The sequence below is a fragment of the Lemur catta genome, chromosome 21 (assembly GCF_020740605.2).
Source record: "Lemur catta isolate mLemCat1 chromosome 21, mLemCat1.pri, whole genome shotgun sequence".
Taxonomy (NCBI): Eukaryota; Metazoa; Chordata; class Mammalia; order Primates; family Lemuridae; genus Lemur; species Lemur catta.
In genome coordinates, this window is record NC_059148.1 from 28,861,447 (window position 1) to 28,869,421 (window position 7,975).

Consider the following 7,975-nt stretch of genomic DNA (forward strand, 5'->3'; position numbering starts at 1 on the left):
GAACCCTGCTTTGCTTGCCCAGCGCCTGTGTACAACGGCCCCTTCTCGTCCTTCAAGGCCACCACCCCAGAGAAGCCTTCCCTGATGACGCCTCCCAACAGCACCGAGCCCCTTATAGTACACTGCCAGCTTATTGATTGCTCTCTGTGCCCATGATCTGTCTCCCGGATGGAAGGACAGACCCAAGAGGGGCATGTAAGTCGTCTGCCTCCGTCACTGCTGTCCCTCAGTGCCTAGAACACTGCCTGGCACATAGTAGGTGCTTAATAAATATTGAGGACCAACTGAATGAATGAATGAATCCTACCTGGGTCAGAGGTCAGCTTTCTCAAGCTCCCTTCTCTGTGCACAGGAACCAGGTCACTCCCTGAGTGAAGCTCCCCAGGCGGAGCGAGGTGTGGCGAAGGATGCTGACCACCCCGAGGCCTGTCGGAGGACGCATGCGCCCACGTGTGGCCTTCCTCGGGGCAGGGAGTGACTCAGATCCGGCCTCCGAGGGTGGCCTCCATACCTGTGTGCACCTGCTCAGCTTCAAGGCATGCAGAAATCACCAGGCCGGCATGCAGGCTGGGCTCTGGTGCCTCCCTTCCCTTTGGGAAGTGGGGGGGCAGTGGGCGAGTGGGGTGTTGTCTGGGGACACTGAGGAAGTGGGGAGGGCCTTCGTTATGTGAAATCATTCCATAAGCGTTCACTGGCCAGCTGATGACCATCTGGCCCATCAACGAATCCGTATACAAGATGATGCAGTGCAATAGCAAATGCTAAGAAGAAAAGTAAATCAGAGTGATGGGATGGAATGGCTGGGGCAGTGGGAGGCAGTACGAGAAGGGGGGAGATCTGAAAAGACCTGAAGAATGAAGGGTCAGCTATGTTAAGACCTGGAAGAAGAGTGTCCCAGACAGCGGGAACAGCAAGTGCAAGGGTCCTGAGGTTGAAATCATGTTGAAATGAGGTTGGCCTGTTGGAGGCGCACAGCGGGAGGAAAGAAGGTAGAAGACAGGGCCTGAGAGGTGGGCAGAGGTCAGGTCTTGCCATCCTTGAAGGCATCAGAGAAGGGCTTGGATTTTCCTGTGCATGTTGGAAAGCCACTGGGGAGTGACATGATTGACATCCTGAGTCTCTCATAGCTGCTGTCTGGAGAGTGGATGGAGCAGAGTGGCAGCAGGGAGGCCAGTGAGGAGGCTCCTGCGAACAGGCCAGGCAGCCTGGGCAGGCGTAGACGAAGGGGTGGATCTGAGACGGGGTTTGGAAGGAGGCGGGGAGGCCTCGTTGATGGATTTCACGTGGGGACCAGGAAAAAGGAAGGGGCGAAGGTTGACACCCAAGGGTTGGTCTGGGCTCCTGGGCGGATGGTGGATGATTTTGACCCAGGGCCGGAGGCTCAAGGTGAGGAAGGAAATCAAGACTTATCCCTGGGAACACGACTGTATTTGGAGACAGGACCTTTAACGAGGTGATTACACCTTTAACGGTGGGCGTGGTGGCGCGCACCTGTAGTCCCAACTGCTCAGGAGGCTGAGGCGGGAGGATCGCTGGAGCCCAGGAGTTTGAGGCTGCTGTGACCTATGATGACGCCACTGCACTCTAGTGCAGGCAACAGAGTGAGACCATGTCTCAAAAAACAAAACAAAAAAAAAATTGAAAAGCAAAAGCATTCCTGCAGTCTCATGGCCATTCTTAATACGTACTACTTATTCACTTTGTTATGTTCTCCCATGGTTTTTTCCAAATCATTCAGTTCATACAACTCATCTCCTATGTTTCTCATTTGATACTGTATCGGCTCAATGCTTAGCATATAGAAGGCTGCCAATAAATATTTTTTTAATAAATGAGTTACAACGTCTTAATTACTGTATTGGGCTCCCCGGTCTGCTGTGACAGATCACCACAAACTACGGGGCTCAGAACAACACAGATTGATTCTCTCCCAGTTCTGGAGGCCAGAAGTCCAAAGTAAAGATGTCAGCAGGGTTGGGTCCTTCTGGAGGCTACGGGGGAGACGCTGTCCCACCTCTCACTCCTGGCTCCTGGCGGTGGCCGGCATTGCGGTGTTCTGTGGCTTGTAGACGCATCTCTCCACTCTCTGCCCTCTTCACACCGGTTCTCCTCCACAACTCTGTGTTTTCCTCTTTTCTCTCTCTTATAAGGGCAGGTCATTGGATTTAGGAACCGCGCTAATCCACGACGGTCTCATCTTGAGATGCTTAACTTGATGACATCTGCGAAGACCCTTATTCCACGTAAGGTCACATTCTGAGGTTCCAGGTGGACGCATCTTATGGGGCCACTACACATCCCGCTTCAATTACCATCATGTTATTTTATTTTTATGACTTGATTCTTTATATCAAAATATGCTCAATATCAAGAATCATAGAAAAGTGTGACTATGTGAACTAATACACACCCATCTCCCTCTGCTGGAAAACATTCCTCATTGACAGTGAACAGCATTCCCAGCCTCTCTCCTGCAGATACGCACAGAGAATGATCGACAGAGAGATGGACAGACCATTGATATTAACATGGGATCGTATTCTATGTAAGGCAGCAACATTAATTTTAACAAAAGAAAAAGAAACCATAAGTGAAATTGAAGGGATTACTGAACTTCAGATGAATGTTTTTTTCACCCCACAAAATAAATTAGTTTCCAATCAATGCCTCTGCGTTGAGGAAAAAGATTATGAAAAAAATTAAGCATTCAGAGGCATTTTTAAGGAATTCATATCAGTTTAAATTGGCATGTGCTGTTCATCACCTGATATCTAGTAATTCAGTGAACGCTCTGTCTTCTGATCCGGGACGACTTAGGTTTGTGCGCGTACGTGTCTCCTTCTGTATTTAAGATTTGTTTCACTGAAGGCAAAATCGCACACAGGGAATTACAACGTCAGAGTGCGGAATAGATGCCAAGGATCCTGCAGCCGCGTCCTCCCCGCTCCATCCCTGTCTGCCCCAAGCAAGACTGCCGGTCATCTCCTTGAAGTACATGCATATTTTTCTTTGTATTGAGGTGAACCTCAGATAACATACTAGTAACTATTCTAAAGTGAACAACTCAGTGGCATTTAGCACATTCACATTGTTGTGCCATCACCACCCCGATCTAGTTCCAGACATTTTCATCACTCCAAAAAAACAATCCCATCCCCATTAGCAGTCATACCTCACTATTCCCTTTCTCCACCCCCTTGCAAACACCAATCTGCTTTCTGTCTCTAGAATTTTGGTCACAAAAACAAACAAACAAAAAAATCACAAACAGAGAGAGATTCTCTAAAAGAAATTTATTTGGAGATGGAGTCTTGCGATGGGAATACGCATATGCCTTAGTAAACTGTGTATTCTGGGAGGTAAAGGAAGACACAGGCGTTTAAAGGCAAAAATGAGGAGGATTACATAAACTGTGTTGAAATAATTATCCTTGGCTATGAAGATCAATAACAAGGGTGACTCAAATCTGAGGGTGGACAGGCAGTTGCTGGGCAGATGTCCTTGCACAGGTATTTCTTGTGTCAGGTTACAAAGGCCCTTGTGCGAGGCTGTGGTTTTTGTGGCGTCTTTTGTTACCAGGCACGCGAGCACACTCTCTTCACTGCCTTCCCGGCTCTATTCTCAGGGTTTTCTTAACAACAGTGACTCCATTTTCACTCTGACAACTTTGACAATAACACAGGCCCAAAGTGGTAACTTCTGTTTTATTTCCATTTATTGAAATACTTGCAAGAGAAAACTTTTTCCATACGTTTTATTAACAAATCATTTTTTCCCTCTTCTGTAAATCCATTAACAGTTGATTGTGATCTATTTGTATTTTAGGATTTTCCTTAATGATTTGAATAAATTATTTCTATCATAAAGATATTAATCCTTTGGTAGAGTTTTTTCAAAAAGATTTTCTACCTATACCAAAGTAGTACATGGACATAGTTAACAAAAACAATACTTAAAGGCTCGTAATGAAGGAAACACCTCTTCTGTTTCTGTGCAGCGAAGTCAGGCAACGCCTTGGAATTCCCTTTATCCTTGTAAGACAGGACTGTTTAATATGCTACCGTACTTTTCACGTTTAGTCGGGTTTGATTTTGATTATTCACTCTGCCGCCTGGGCTAGAGTGCAGTGGTGTCATCATAGCTCACTGCAACCTCCAATTCCTGAGCTCAAGCGATCCTCCTGCCTCAGCCTCCCCGAGTGCTGGGGTCACAGGCCCAAGCCACCGTGCCCAGCCTGAATTGATATTTTTAAGGTAAAAGGAAAAAGATGTTCCTTGACCCAAGATGTTGATTGGACGTTTCCATAGTTTCAGGATTTCAGTTAAACACGGAGTAGTATAAAGAAGAGAGAATAAAGAGGCCAATATTGTCCCTGCCCATATAAACTGTGTTGGAATAAAGAGAAAGAAAAGAAGACAAAAGAAAACAAGAGAAAACAAAAGAAAAGAAATAAAAAGAACAGAACACGTATAAGGTTAAAAAAAATTGTAACAGAGGACGAATGAGGGGCTACGGCAGGGGACTCCCGCTGGTTTTCGTTAAAGGACAGTAGTTTCATTTGACTGTTAGAACCCAGGCGTACCATTTTGATAAAAAGCGAATATGGTAGGAAAGAAAGGAGTGAGGGAGAGAAACCGCAAACGGCCCAGAAAGGTGTGGAACTGGAGAGTCAGGGTCACTCCCACCTGCCGTCCCGGCGTTGCTCCCGCGAGGTCACCTGTGTCGGGAGTGGACTGCGCTGGGTGTGACCCGGGACGCGCTGTGCAGCCGTCCCTGCGCGGCGCCCCTCGCCTGTGGGACGTGCATACAGCAGGCCCTGCGGGGCGTGCACACAGCCGGCCATGCGGGGGGTGCATACAGCAGGCCGTGCGGGACGTGCATACAGCAGGCTCTGTGGCGCGTGCACACAGCAGGCCGTGCGGGGCATGCACACAGCGGGCCGTGCGGGGCGTGCACACAGCAGGCTCTGTGGGACGTGCACCCAGCGGGCCGTGCGGGGCGTGCACCCAGCGGGCCGTGCGGGACGTGCATACAGCAGGCTCTGTGGCGCGTGCACACAGCGGGCCGTGCGGGGGGTGCACCCAGCGGGCCGTGCGGGGCGTGCACCCAGCGGGCCGTGCGGGACGTGCATACAGCAGGCTCTGTGGCGCGTGCACACAGCAGGCCGTGCGGGGGGTGCACCCAGCGGGCCGTGCGGGGCGTGCACCCAGCGGGCCGTGCGGGACGTGCATACAGCAGGCTCTGTGGCGCGTGCACACAGCAGGCCGTGCGGGGCATGCACACAGCGGGCCCCGCGGGGCGTGCACACAGCAGGCTCTGTGGGACGTGCACCCAGCGGGCCGTGCGGGGCGTGCACCCAGCGGGCCGTGCGGGACGTGCATACAGCAGGCTCTGTGGCGCGTGCACACAGCGGGCCGTGCGGGGGGTGCACACAGCGGGCCGTGCGGGGGTGCACACAGCGGGCCGTGCGGGGGGTGCACACAGCGGGCCGTGCGGGGGTGCACACAGCGGGCCCACCCGGGGGGCCGCGCTGCGCACCGAGTAGCGGAAGGCGCTACGGCGCTGACGCACACTCCCGCGCCTTCTGCGGCGCGTAATTAGGCTGCGGCTGTCCCGGCGGTGCAGACCACAAACATAAACATGAAACACGACACACCTTTGTGCGTCTACAGACGCATTTTTTTTTTTTTTTGAGACAGAGTCTCGCTGTGTTGCCCGGGCTAGAGTGAGTGCCGTGGCGTCAGCCCAGCTCACAGCAACCTCAAACTCCTGGGCTCAAGCGATCCCCCTGCCTCAGCCTCCCGAGTAGCTGGGACTACAGGCGTGCGCCACCATGCCCGGCTAATTTTTTCTATAGATATGTTTTTAGTTGGCCAGCTAATTTCTTTCTATTTTTAGTAGAGACGGGAGTCTCGCTCTTGCTCAGGCTGGTCTCGAACCCCTGACCTCGAGCGATCCTCCCGCCTCGGCCTCCCAGAGTGCTGGGGCGACAGGCTTGAGCCACCGCGCCCCGCCAGACGCATTTTTTTGACATAAAAGGGGGCCCACTGCATAAACACGACTGAGTGCCTCACTGCCTTCGTTTAACACATCCTTGCGGGGCACGACGCCCCCAGGAAGGGCCCTTATTCACACGGTCACAGGTGCCACCCGTGCTGTGCTGTGCACGACATCGTACATTTACACAGCATGTCACGCGGTTCAAAATGCTCGTGCTCTCCCCGTCGGGGAATCGAACCCCGGTCTCCCGCGTGACAGGCGGGGATACTCACCACTATACTAACGAGGATGGGCCGTGGCGGGCCTGCCGCAGGTCAGCCCCTATGCACACGGCATTCTCGGGCGGTTCGCGCCGGCTACGGGTCCCGGCACCGCCGACCAGCGCTTTCCCGGGGCGCAGAGGGGTCCCCAGCACTCAAGGCGGGGAACCCGCGCAGCCCGGCCGGGCCACTTCCCATATCTACGCCCACGAAGGCCACCACTAGGGCGAGGGGATGTAGCTCAGTGGTAGAGCGCATGCTTTGCATGTATGAGGCCCCGGGTTCAATCCCCGGCATCTCCACTCTTTTCCTGCTTTTTCCTTGTAAATCGCGCTCACAAGGTTATGATGGACAGAAAAACCGCGAACGGGACGGGGGTTGTGGCGCGCTCCTGTCGCTTGAGCCCAGGGCTGGGAGGCCGCGGTCACCTGTGATTGCATCACCGCACTCCAGCGAGACCCTGTCTCCGTAAAAGGGAAAAAACCCGAAAAACTAACACTCCTAGTTGTCCACCTCCGCAAGCAGGTTTCTACACTGCATTCCTGAGCAGGGTTCTGCACTCGGCCGTCCCGTGACTCCCGAGTGACAGGCGATGCGCACGCATTGGGCACCTGCTGTGTGCCCAGGTACCCCCGCAGACGACAGGCGCGGCACGGTTTCCTCGCCTTCCCGGACCTTGTATTTCAGACCCGGAGACCAACAGTGAGCAGGCGGTGATGCGCTTTATGAAGACGGTAGTAGTGATGAGACGGAAGGTTTAGGGGCGAATGCGCAGGGGCCGCTGTAGATAAGCTGTCGGGGGACGCGTCTGCAGGAAGGGCGGCACACAGAGCCCGGGAACCGGCAGGTGCCAAGGCCCGAGGCCGGAGAAGGCGCCCGCTGTGCAGAGCTCAGCGAGGGAGGACGATGCAGGGCAGCGAGGTGATCAGATTTAGGTTCTAAAAGGCTCCCTCTGGCGGCCACGGGGAGGACACACCCCGGGCGGCCGCGTGGACGCCGGGAGACCGGGGGAGGTGCAGCCGTGGTCCCGGCGGGCTGCAGAAGGCTGCAGCCAGGAGGCGGCGGTGGAGCCGCAAGCCTGAGCCGGCTGTGGACATGTCCTGGAGGTGTTTGCATAATGTTCCCTAATACGGGCACCACGCTTCACTCCACACTCCTCCTAGTCGTTCTGCTAATTGTTCTGTCCCACTGAAGTGCTGTCAACATCCAGTGCGTGTTATCCCTGCCCCCTGACGCCCGTGTCTCTAGGGAATAGACGCCCATGCGGAGCATTGCAGGGTCCAAGGGCATGGACACTTGTACACCTTTATTTTTTTTTTGACAGAGTCTTGCTTTGTTGCCGGGACTACAGTGCCGTGGAGTCAGCCTAGCTCACCTCACTGCAGCCCCAAACTCCTGGGCTCAAGCCCCTCCTGCCTCAGCCTGCAGAGTGGCTGGGACTACAGGCATGCACCACCACATCCAGCTAATTTTAAAATTGTTTGTAGAGGCTGGGTCTCAACATGTTGCTCAGGCTGGTCTCAAACTCATGGTCTCAAGCGATCTTCCCACCTCAGCCTCCCAGAGTGCTGGGATTACTAGCTCGAGCCACGGTGCCTGGCCAGCATTGATTTTCAGTGCTATGTGGCTATGTTTTTCATCTATAGACAGCTATGCAGAGAAACGAGGCCTTAAAAAAATTGGTTTTTACTCCTACATATACACCCGAGAATGGA

The 7,975-nt window shown here is 53.4% G+C and overlaps 2 non-coding genes across 2 annotated transcripts; one reads left to right on the forward strand and one right to left on the reverse strand.

Annotated features, from left to right (window-relative positions):
• Window positions 1-6,217: 6,217 nt before the first annotated feature.
• TRNAD-GUC lies at window positions 6,218-6,289 on the reverse strand. Its single transcript has one exon. It is a non-coding gene; the product is annotated as a tRNA-Asp (tRNA).
• Window positions 6,290-6,490: 201 nt separating this feature from the next.
• On the forward strand, window positions 6,491-6,562 carry TRNAA-UGC. The gene has a single exon. It is a non-coding gene; the product is annotated as a tRNA-Ala (tRNA).
• The last annotated feature ends 1,413 nt before the right edge of the window (window positions 6,563-7,975 follow it).